Here is a 13,102-nt window from a genome sequence, read left to right on the forward strand (position 1 = left end):
CTTCCTCCCCACTGTCTAAAAGGCCATCATCCCCACTGTCCACCACAATGAAATTCTCTCACCAATGTCCAACACAGAGACGTCCATCTCATAGTCCACCACAGGGATTTCCTCTCAACTGTCAAACACAGGGATGTCCTTCCCACTGTAAACCACAGGGACATCCTTCCGACTGTGCATCACAGGGACATCCTCCTGTGCCCAACAGAGACATCCTCACAAATGTACACCACAGGGACATCTTCAGGTGCACACCTTAGACGTCCTCACCACTGTCCACCCCAGAGATGTCCTCTGCACTCTCCAAAACAGGGACATCCTTCCCACAGTCCATCAATATAATGTTTTCCTGTGCACCACAGAAACATCCTCACCACTGTCCACCACAGGGACGTCCTCATCACTGTCCATCACAGGGATGTCCTTACAACTGTCTACAAAAGGGAAATCCTCCAGACTCTTTACCACAGGGACATCCTTCTTCCTGTCCACCACAGGGATATCATCCCCGCTGTCCACAAAAAGACATCCTTTCCACTGTCCACTACAGAGATGTCCTCCCAACTGTCCACCACAATGATGTTCTTTCCCATTGTTCAAAACAGGAACATTCTCCCCTATGTGCACCACAGGGACATCCTCTTGTATACAACAGGGTCGTCCTCATGACTGTGCACCACTGGGACATCTTCCAGGACACACTAGGGACATCTTCACCACTGCCCCCCCCCAGAGATATCCACTGCACTCTCCAAAACAAGGACATTCTTCCCAGGGTCCACCAAAATGACGTTCTCCTGTGCACCACAGAAACATCCTCACCATTTTTTACTACAGGGATGACTTCCCCACTGTCCAGAACAGGGACATCCTCCTCACTGTCCACAATAGAGATGTACTTTCCACTGTCCACCACAGGGAAGTCTTTTCTACTGTCCACCACAGGAATGTACTACCTACTGTCCACCAGAGTGACGACATTCCCACTGCACCCCAAAGGGATGTCCTTCCCATAGTCCACCACAGGAACGTTCTTCCAACTGTCCACCACATGGACATCCTCCTTACAGTACATCACATGGATGTCCTCACCACTGTCTACCACAGGGACATCCTTCCCACTTTCCTTCAAATGGACCTCCTTCCAATTGTCCACTACATTGACATCCTTCCCCCATCTACCACAGAGATGTAAACCCCACTGTCCACCACAGGGATGTTTCCCCACTGTCCACCACAGGGTTGTCCTCACCAATGTCTACCACTTGGGTACTCTTTCCCGCTGTTCAAAACATGGACATCCTCCCTATTGTGCGCCACAGTAACATACTCCTATGCACAACAGGGTCATCCTCATGACTGTGCACCACAGGGACATGTTCCAGAGCACTCCAGAGACATCTTCAGCACTGTCCACCACAGAGATGTCATCTGCACTCTCCAAAACAGGGACATCCTTCCCATGATCCACCAAAGGGACGTTCTCCAGTGCACCAGAAAAAGGTCCTCACCACTGTTCACCTCAGGGATGACCCCTACTCTCTATCACAGGGACACAATTTCCCACTTTCTACAAAAATGTCGTCCTTCCAATTGTCCACCACATGGACATCCTTCCCACTGTCCAGCACATGGATGTTCTCACCACTGAATACTACAGGGATGTCCTTCCCACTGTGCACCACAGGGACATCATCCAAATTGTCCACCACAGTGACATCCTTCCCCCATCTACCACAGAGATATAAATCTCACTGTCCACCACAGGGATGTTTCCCCACTCTCCACCACAGGGTTGTCCTCATCAATGTCCACTACTGGGGTGTTCTTTCCCACATTTAAAGACAGGGACATTCTCCCTACTGTGCACCTCAGTAACAATCTTTTGTTCACAGCAGGGACATCCTCATGTCTGTGTACCACAAGGACATCTTCCAGTGCACACTAGGGACGTCCTCACCAGTGTCCACACCAGAGATGTCCTCTGCACTCTCCACAACAAGGAAATACTTCCTTCAGTCCACCAAAGAGACATTCTCCTGTGCACCACAGAAACGTTCTCACCACTGGTCACCACAGGGACGTCCTTCCCACTGTCCAAGAAAGAAATATCCTCCTCACTCTTCACAAAAGTTACGTCCTTCCCACTGCTCACCATGCAAACGTTCTACCCACTGTCCTCCACAGGGACATCCTACCCACTGTCTACCACAGGGACATGCTTCCCACTGTCCACCAAAGGGATGTCCTTCCCAATTTCCACCAAAGGTACGTCTTTCAAATGTCCACCACAAAGATATCCTCCCCAATGTCCACCACAATGACATCCTACCCACTGACCACCACAAGGACATCCTTCATACAGTCCACCATAGAGAAGTCCTCCCAGTTGTCCACCACATGGACGTCCTTCCCACTGTCCACCACAGGGACGTCCTAACCCACAATCAACCAGAGTGTATTCCTCCCCACTGTCTACCACAAGGAAATCCTCCTGTGAACAACAGGGATGTCCTCATCAATGTGCACCACATGGACATACATTGCATTGTCCACCACAGGGACATCATTTCCACTGTCGACCAAATGAGGTTTTCCCTGCTTTCCACCACAGGGGCATCCTTACCATTGATTACCACAGGGTTGTCCTCACCACTGTCCTCCATAGTGATGTCCTTCCAACTTTTCACCAGAGGGAAATCTACCCCAATGTGCACAAAAGGGACATCCTTTTACTGTCCACAATGGGGATATCATTACCACTGTCCACCACAGAGAGGTCCTCCCTGCTCTTTACCACAGGGACAGTCTTCACACTGTCCACCATAGAACATCCTTTCCACTGTCCACCATAGGTAAATCCTCTCCACTGTCCACCAGAGGGACGTCCTTCCCATTTTACACCACAGAGAGGTCCTTTCTGCTGTACACCACAGGAAAATTTTTCCACTGTCCACCACAGAGATGTCCTCCGCAATGTCCACCACAAGGATGTCCTCCACACTTTAAATAGGGATTCCCTCCCCACTGTCCACCATAGAGATGTACTCCTCTTGCCCACAACATGGACATCCATCAACTGTCCACAAAAAGGACATAATTCTCACAGTTTAGCACAGGGATGTCCTCCCCAATGTCCACTACAGAAACGTTCTACACACTGACCACCAATGGGAGGTCTACCCAACTGTACACCACAGGGATTTCCTCCCCACTGTCCATCAGAGAGAGGTCCTCTCCACTGTCCACTACAGGGATGTCCTCCTGTGTACCACAAGGAAATCCATAAAACTGTCCACCACAGGGTCATCTACACCAATGTCCAGCACAGTGACCTCCTTCGTACTGTTCACCACAGGTACATCCTCCTGGGCACAACAGGGACATCCTGACTAAATAGCACCACAGGGACATCCTACACATTGTCCACCACAGGAAGGTCCTCCCCACAGTTCAGTACAGTGAAATCCTCCCCACTGTCCACCACTGGGATGTCCTCCCCACTTTCAACATCTGGGATGTCCTTCCCACTATTCACACCAGAAAGTTCCTCCTCGCTGTCCACCAAGATGCCGTCATTCCCATTGTCCACCTCAGTGATATCCTCTCCTCAGATGATAACAGGGATGTCCTTTCTACTGTCCACAACAAGGAGGTCCTCCCACTGTCCACCAGAGGCACACCATTTCCACTGTCCTCCACAGAGAGGTCTTTCCCAATGTACACAACAGGGACATCCTTCCCACTGTTCACAACATATATGTCCTTCACACTGCCCACCACAAGGACTTCCTTCCCACTGTCCACCATGGGGAAGTCCTCTCTACTGTCCACCTCAGGAATGTCCTTTCCACTATCCACCTCATTGACGTCCTCTGCAATGTTCGCAACAAAAATGTACATCCCACTGTCCACCACAGAAACGTCCTCTCCACTGCCCACCACAGGGACGTCCTTTCCACTGTTCACCAAAGAGATGTCCTTCCCACTGTCCACCACAGGGACATCATCCTATGTACCACAAGGACATCCTTACCACAGCCCACAAAATGGTTGTCCTCACCAATGTCCACTACAGGGACGTCCTCACCACTGTTCACAACATGAATATCCTACACACTGTAAACCACATTGACATCCTACACATTGTCCATCACATGGAGGTTCTCCCCACTGTCCATAACAGGAACATCCTTCTGTCTGTCCACCACAGTGATGTCATCACCACTGTACACCTCAGGGACATCCACCTGTGCATAACAGGGTTGTTCTTAACACTGTACACGCCAAAGATGTCCTCTGCACTCCCCACTACAAGGACATCCTTCTCACACTCCACCCAAGAGACATTCTCTTGTCCACCACAGGAACGTTGTTCTTACTGTCTACAAGGCTGTCATCTGCACTGTCCACCACAGTGAAATCCTCTCAACTCTCCACCACAGTGACATCCTTTCAACTGTCCACAACAGGGATGTCCTCCCAACTATCAAACACAGTGAAGTCCTTCCCACTCTAAACAATAGGGTCATCATCACCTCTGGGTACAACAGGGATTGCCTAACCACTGTCCACCACAGAGATGTCCTCCGCAGTCTCCACCATATGGACATCCTTCTGACTATGCAGCACAAGGACGTTCTCCAGTGCACCACAGTAACATCCTCCTCACTGTCCACCACAGTGAAATCCTCCACACTGTCTAACACAGGAATGTCCTCCCCATTGTCTACAACAGGGATGTCCTTCCCATAATTCAAAACAGAAATCACTTCCCTGCTTTTCACCACAGGGACGTCCTTCCCTCTGTCCACCTCAGTGATATCCTCCCCTCAGAGCATAACAGGGATGTCCTTTCCACTTTCCACCACAGGGATGTCTTCCCCACTGTCCACAAGAGAGTCATCCTTCCAACTGTCCACCAAAAGTTTTTTCTCAATGTCCACAACAGGGACATCCTTCCCACAGTCCACAACATACATGTCCTTCCAATGTCCACCACAGGAACATTCTTCACACTGTGCACAACAGGGACGTCCTTCCCACTCTCCACAACAAAGACATCCTTCCCACTGTCCAAAACAGAAATATCCTCCCCACTGTCCAGAACAGGGATGTCCTACACACTGTCCACCACGAAGATGTTATACAGACTGCCCTCCACAGGGATATCCTACCCACTGTCTAACACAGGGACATCCTTCCCATTGTCCACCGAAAAAACATCCTTCCCACTGTCCACCAAAGGTACCTCTTTCAACTGTCCACCACAGAGACATTCTCCCCACTGACCACCACAAGGACATCCTCCCCACTGACCACCACAAGGACATCCTTCATACAGGCCACCATAGAGAAATCCTCCGTTTTCTATCACATGGACATCCTTCCCACTGTCCACCACAGGGACGTCCTACCCTACAGTCCATCAGAGTGTGGTCCTCCCCACTGTCTACCACAAGGTCATCCTCCTGTGCACAACAGGGATTTCCTCAAAACTATGCACCACAGGGAAATACTTTGCATTGTCCAGCACAGGGACATCCTTCCCACTGTCAAATAAAGTGAGCTCCTCCCTGATGTCCACCACAGGGGAATCCTTACCACTGTCCACCAAAGGGTCGTCCTCACCAATGTCCATCACTGTGACATCCTTTCCACTTTCCAATATGAAGAGGTCCTCTCCACTCTCTATCACAGTAACATCCGTTCCACTGTTCACCACAGGGACGTCCCTCCCAGTATCCATGACCGAGAGGTCCTCCCTGCTATCCAACACAGGGACATCGTTCACACTGTCTACCAGAGTAACGTCCTCTCAGTTGTCCAAAAAAGAAATGTACTCACAACTGTCCACCACAGGGACGTCCTACTTACTGTCCACCCCAGGGAGAACTGCCACACTGTCTATAACAGGGATGTCCTTCCCATTGTCCACCATATGGACATCCTTTCAATGTCCACAAAAATGACTTCCTTCCCACTGTTTACCACAGGGATGTTTTCCTAACTGTCCACCACACAAATAAGTTCCCAACTGTCCACTACAGAAACATCCATCCCACTGTTCACAACAGGGACCTACTCCCCATTGTCCTCCACAAGGATGTCCATCAAACTGTCCACAACAGAAAAGTCCTACCCACTGTCCACCAGAGGAACATCCTCCCAGCTGTCCACCCCAGTATTTCCTCCCCACATTCCACCACAGGGACGTCCTTCAAACTTTCCAACAAAGGTACATCATCCCACTGTCCACAACACAGACATCTTCCCCACTCTCCACCACATGGACATCCTTCCCACTGTAAACCACAGGAACATCCTACCACACATTCCACCAGAGAGTGGTCCTCCCCACTGTCCACCACAAGGACATCCTCCTGTGCACAACAGGGATGTCCTCACCACTGTGCACCACAGGGATATACTTTACATTGTCCACCACAGGTACATCCTTCCCACAGTTCACAAATGTGAGGTCCTCCCTGCTGTCCACCACAGGGGCATCCTTACCACTGTCCACCACAGGGTCATCCTTACCAGTGTCCACCACAGGGATGTCCTTCCCACTGTTCACCAGAGAGACACCTTCCCCAATGTGCACAAACGTGACATCATTTTACTGTCCACAGCAGGAATGCCAATCCCACTGTTACCACAGAGAGGTCCTTTCTGCTCTCCACCACAGTGACAGTGTTCCCACTATCCACCATAGAACATCCTTTTCACTGTCGACCACAGGTACATGGATACCACTGTCCACCAGAGGGATGTCCTTCCCATTGTATACTACAGAGAGGTCCTTTCCGCTGTCCACCTCATGGACATTCGTCCCAAAGTCATCCACAGTGATGTCCTCCCCACTTACCAAACAGGGATGTCCTCCAAAGTCTCCACCACAGAGACATCCTACCCATGTCCACCACATGGAGAACCTCCCCTCTGTCCACCATGGAGATATACTCCCCTTTTCCACAACATGGACATCCTTCCAATGTCCACAAAAAGGACATTATTCTCAAACTTTATTACAGGGATTTCCTCCCCAGTGTCCACTAAAGGGATATTCTACACAGTTTTCACCACTGGGAGGTCCACCCAACTGTCCTCCACAGGGATTTCCTCCCCACTGTCCATCAGAGAGAGGTACTCCCCTTTGTCCACAACAGGGATGTCCTCCTGTGTACCAAAAGAAATTCAATACAACAGTCCACCACAGGGTCATCTTCACCAATGTCCAGCACAGTGACTTCCTCCCCAATGTTCACCACAGGGACATCCTCCTGTGCACAACAGGGACATCCTGACCAATGTGCACCACAGAGATATCCTTTCGACTGTCCACCACAGTGACATCCTCCCCAATGTTCACTATAGAGTGGACCTTCCCACAGTACACCACATGGACATCTATCTCACTGTATTCCAAAGGGACCTCCTCCTCACTTTGCACCAGAGGGGTATCCTCCTATGCACAAAAGGGACATCCTCACAACTGTGCACCACAGGAATAATCTTTCTACTGTCCACAACAGTGATGTCCTTCCCACTGTCAACCACAGATATGTCCTCCCTGCTGTCCACCACAGGGACATTCTTCCCACTTTCCACCACAGAAACGTTCTCCCCACTGTCCACCAAAAGGATGACTCCCCACATTCCACCACAGAGATGTCCATCCCACTGTCCACAACAGAAATATCCTCCCCACTCTCCACCACAGGGAAGTCCTCCCAACTTTCCAACACAGGGACATCCTTTCCACGGTCCAACAAATAGATATCCTTCCCACTGTCCACCATAGAGACATCCTCCTGTGTACTACAAGGAAATCCTTACCACTGTCCACAACATGGTTGTCCCCAACAATATGCACTAAATGAAAGTTCTCACCACCGACCACCCCACGAATATCCTCTGCACTGTAAACCACAGGGACATCCTATCCACTGTCCACCACAGGGAGATCCTCCCCTGTTCCAAGCCCCTTTCATGTCCCCTTCGCCTGCGAAGAAGATACGTGAGGACGTGTTCTGGTGGTTACCACAGCGAGGCTTTATTCTTGTAACAGCAGAAGCGAAAAGACCCAAAGCCTGGGAAAGGCACTGCTATATGTACCCTAGAGTGGCGTGTTCACTTCTGACTGGCTGTTCACTCATCACCCCATATTACACTCCGGGATGAGCAGAGACTTTGGCGCGCTTTTTGCCTTTTGCACCTGTGCAGTCAGTTGTTTACTTGTGGAGACACGGGATGTCAGCACCATCTTGCAATGGTGGAATGTATCACCACTAACCACGGCTTCCTATATCTCCCCCTGTTTAAACTATTAATATGGAACAGCCTTTTGCCTATCAAGTGTGGCACCAACTCAGAGAGGGAATGCAGAGGCCTGATCCCCTGTGCAAAATGAGATATTGTAATGGGTTTACTTCCCATACCCATCTCGATGCCTTTTGACGGGGAAAGGGAGCCTCCACCCTGGGGCACTACCAGGGGAGGTTTCTTGGCATCAAACCTTTGTGCAATCAGGCATACTTTCAGGAAATCTATCCACACTCGTGGAACATTCCCTGTCGAGTACCCACTCACAACACCTCTAAATATTCAGGTACCATAGTTATTCAGGCAAGGGCTGGCTGGACTTAGACCTCTCATCGACCCAGTGCAATGGGCTGAACCCTTGGGTTGCATCGACTGAGGGTCTCAGTCATCAGCTACTTTCTTAGCCTAGATAGCCAAATTTTCAGGGGGAGATACTTGTTCAAGGCTACGAGTGCTTGGGCGATAGCGACCTTGTCACATTTTTGTTGGGCTCTGAGCTTGTAGACCAACCATCATGAACACTAATCCACAACATTGGGCAGCATCAAACAGGCCTATCCCCACCCTTTAAGAAAGAAAGAAAAGGCAGAGGTAAGCCAAGAAGTAAAATCGCCAGGGGTAATGGGGTCCACTCGTGTTCTATCAAGGCTCGAAATCCGGATCTGCAATTGCTGCTGCACCTGGTCCAACTCCTCAGTCCACTTCCCTTGTAAATAAGCAGAAAGATTATGGCTTTGAATAAATATATCATTCATAAATCTCAGAGATGTAATACCTAGATGTGGGGTTGGTGACACGCAGCTCATTTGAACCACATCCGTGAGCTGCTCCACATGGACTTGGAGCAAATCAACTCTCTGATTGACGAACAGAATGTCTGATGTCGAGTGTGTATCCACTTTCTGTAAAGTGGTAAAAGCCTCAGAGGTCTTTTCTGAAATTTGATTAACAACAGTAGCTGTTGTAACTTGATTAGCCAAGGCTATGTCCACTGTCACAGCTATAGCTGCAGAGATGGTAATAGCAGTGATAATGGTTGCAGTTATATCAAAATCTCTCTTCTGTCGAAATAAAGTCAAGGTCCCAGACGTCTGAATGGGGATAGGGATCCGAGTGGTATACTGGCTATTAGGGCCTGCTTATAGAAAAAGGCAGACCAGCACTGGGACATAAAGCAAGTTACATTGGTACAAGTTAGCAGAAGCAGCGCCTTTTAAGAAGGCAAGGGCATAGGTTTTGGAAAAGCAGATAGGATAGCCATCTAAATTCACTATATATACTAGGAACACGATTTAGGAGAGTCCAAATGGGAACTGAGAGCCTCTGTAGATGAATCCTTAGGGGGGTCATTTTCAGGAACCGCAAGTCACTGGGTCAGTCTCTCTGGCAGCCAAAATGGATTGTCTTCTTCCTGTGGAAAAACACAAACCACTCCCCTGGATCTTATTAAAATAGGATCCGTGTCTTTCCATTGACCAGTCAAAACATCTTTCCATTTTATCATTTCTTTTGGCCTAGTTGGTTCCAGGCAATGGCGATCAGCTGCTGTGTTGCCCTGACTGTCCAAATTCAAAACTTTGAGGGTAAAAAGTGCCAGAGAGACAGTAGCTTGTGGCACTGTGGGCAGAGCTTCCTCAACTTCTCTTTTTTTTTATCAAATAAGTTTTAAAGGTACGATGAGCACGCTCAATGATACCCTGTCCCTGAGGGTTGTAAGGAAGACCCATCAGGTGTGTCACCTCCATATGGCGACAAAATTGTTGAAATTATTGAGAAGTGTAGGCTGGTCCATTGTCAGTTTTAACGATTTTAGGCTTTCCCCAGGCACTCCAAGCCTCGAGACAATGTTGAATAACATGGGCCGCCTTTTCTCCGGTCAATGGAGAGGCGAACATAACTCCAGAACGGGTATCAATGGAGACATGCAAATATTGTAATTTGCCAAAGGATGGGATGTGAGTAACATCCATTTGCCAGATCTGTAATGGCCTAATTCCCCGAGGGTTAATTCCTGTATGGGGAACAGGTAGGAATTGACAGCAGTTTTGGCACTGAGTCACGATATCTCTGGCCTCCCTTCTAGAGATGTTAAATCGACACCGTAGTGTCTCAGCTGTCACATGAAACCTTTTATGAAAGGATTTAGCCAAATCTAATTTTGGTGAAAGGGCAATTGCAATCAACTTTGTGGCTCAATCTGCCAGGTCATTTCCACGGGACATAGGTCCCGGTAAGCCTGAGTGAGCCCTGATATGAGTTATAAAGACAGGGAATCTTCACTTAGCCAGGGTAAGCTGAATCTTTTGAAAAACTTCTACAAGTCTGCTAGATGTCTTAATTAACCCAGCAACTTCTAATGCTTTTAGTGCATTAACCACATAGAAGGAAGTTGAAACAATATTTAAGGGACCTGGGAAGATCTCCAGATCCTCTGACACCACTAAGCATTCCACAATTTGAGGTGAGATTTCATGGTATTGTTAGGATGTAACCTTATCATTAACCACATAGGCACCCACTCCTGTTTTTGACCCATCGGTATAAACTACCAATCTATCTGGGAGTGGCTCCTGAGGCACCATGTGTGAAAAAATGATAGCTTGAGTTAAGGCAAATTGTAAAATGGGATGTTTAGGATAATGATTATCTATTTGACCATTGAAGGAAGTAACCAGCACTGCCCAAACATCAGAGGTCGCCGTTAATATTTGGACTTGATGGGCAGTATAAGGTACTATCAAAATCTTAGGCTCCCTTCCAAAATGAGTAATGGCTGCTTTTAGTTCACGAAGGGCAAGCTGAGCGACTGAATCTGGATACCTTTCAATTATCTTTGAGGGAGAAGCATTGGGATGAATCCATAACAAAGGCCCCTCCTGCCATAACACAGCAGTTGGTAAGTATCTAGTTTTAAAAACACATAAGTCAAAGGTTTTGGTTTCATCTATGCGTTTCAACTGGGCATCTTGTAAAGCATTTTCTATTACTTGCAGAGCACGGCTCGCAGCCGGTGTTAAGGTCCTTGGTGAGGAAATATTAGCATCTCCTTCCAAAATATCGAATAAAGGTTTCAGCTCGGCCGAGGGAATTTTTAAAAAAGGTCTTAACCAATTTATATCACCTAATAATTTCTGAAAATCATTCAAAGTATGTAAATGGTCTCTATGAATGTCCAATTTCTGAGGAATTATCTTTTCTGGATTGATAACTGTCCTTAAAAAGGAGCCAATTTCTGAAAATTGAACTTTCTCAGTAGCAATATGTAGACCCCACTGTTCCAAGGTGTTTAATAGTAAGGGGTATGAGGTCTGTAAAGTACTTAAATCCTTATGACACATAATGATGTCATCTCTGTAATGGGCCAGCAGTAGCGAGGGGATTTGTTGCTTAATTGGCTCGAGGGCCATTTGTACATACAGCTGACATATAGTGGGGCTGTTGGCCATGCTCTGAGGCAGAACTTTCCACTGATATCTTTTATCAGGTTCAAAATGATTAATAGTAGGTAGTGTAAATGCAAATCTTGGTCTATCTTGTGGACTCAAAGGAATAGAGAAAAAACAATCTTTAATATCTATAATTATGATTTTCCACTGCTTAGGCAAGGCAGAGGGTAAAGGCAAGCCTTGTTGCACAGAGCAAAATAGTCGCATCTGTGCATTGACGGCTCTTAAATCATGTAAAAGCCTCCACTTTCTGGATTTCTTTTTAATGACAAATATGGGTGTATTCCAGGGAGAGGTAGAAGGTTCTAGATGACCAAGCTGCACTTGTTCTTTAATTAGTTTTGCAGCAGCTTCCAATTTTTCAGAGGATAGGGACCACTGAGGAACCCGCACGGCCTCCTCTGTGAGCCAGGGTATGGGCATAGAACCCTCAGTGGCAACTAGGGAAAACCCAGGCCTTGTCTTCCTGTGTTTGATTCTTGTGAGACAGGATCTAACCTTCCTTGTTCGTTCCTGCCAAGACCCTTCCCTTCTTTAAATCCCATGCTCTTCATAATGTTTATAGCTTGTGGGGAGTATTCACTAGTTAGAACTAGCCCTAGTCCTTGTAAGATGTCTCTTCCCTAGAGATTGACAGGGAGAGGAAGCACATAAGGTATAAAACTTCCTGTTTGACCCTCTGGTGCCTGCCAAGTCAAAGAGCCAGAACTGACTGCGGGACTGGCCTCGTATCCCAATCCTTGTAGGGAGTGGGACGATCTTTTTACAGGCCATGCCTTAGGCCACCAATTAGAAGAAATAATACTTTTATCTGCTCCTGAGTCACGAATTCCAGTAAAGTTCTTCACCTCTATTGCTAACTGTAAGGTGGGTCTAGTTTTAAAATCAACCACCAGATGAGAGAAGTCAGTTCCTGAGGAACCAAGCCCTTGAGCACCTCTAAGCTTCTCGGTGGATGGGAAACAATCATGTAAGCTTGGAAGGACAACCAATTGAGCAATCCTGTCCCCAGGGGAGATGGAGAATACACCTTGTGGGATAGAACAGAGAACTTGAAATTCTCTGGTATAATCCTGATCTATTACACCAGGGTGTACCACGAGCCCTTTTAAGGTAAGAGAGAAGCAGCCTAAAATAAGGCCAACACTCCCCCCTGGCAGGGGGCCTCTATAATCAACCGGGATCGGCTGCACCCCCATGTGTGGCATTAGTAGGACTCGGGAGGTGGAATGGAGGTACACTCCTGCAGAACCCCTTGTGGCTCTGCAGCAAAAAGAGTCCCCTGAGTGTTCAGCAGTGTCCCATATCTTTTGGGGCCCTGGGATCTT

This window comes from Arvicanthis niloticus, unplaced genomic scaffold (genome assembly GCF_011762505.2).
Source record: "Arvicanthis niloticus isolate mArvNil1 unplaced genomic scaffold, mArvNil1.pat.X S33, whole genome shotgun sequence".
Lineage (NCBI taxonomy): Eukaryota > Metazoa > Chordata > Mammalia > Rodentia > Muridae > Arvicanthis > Arvicanthis niloticus.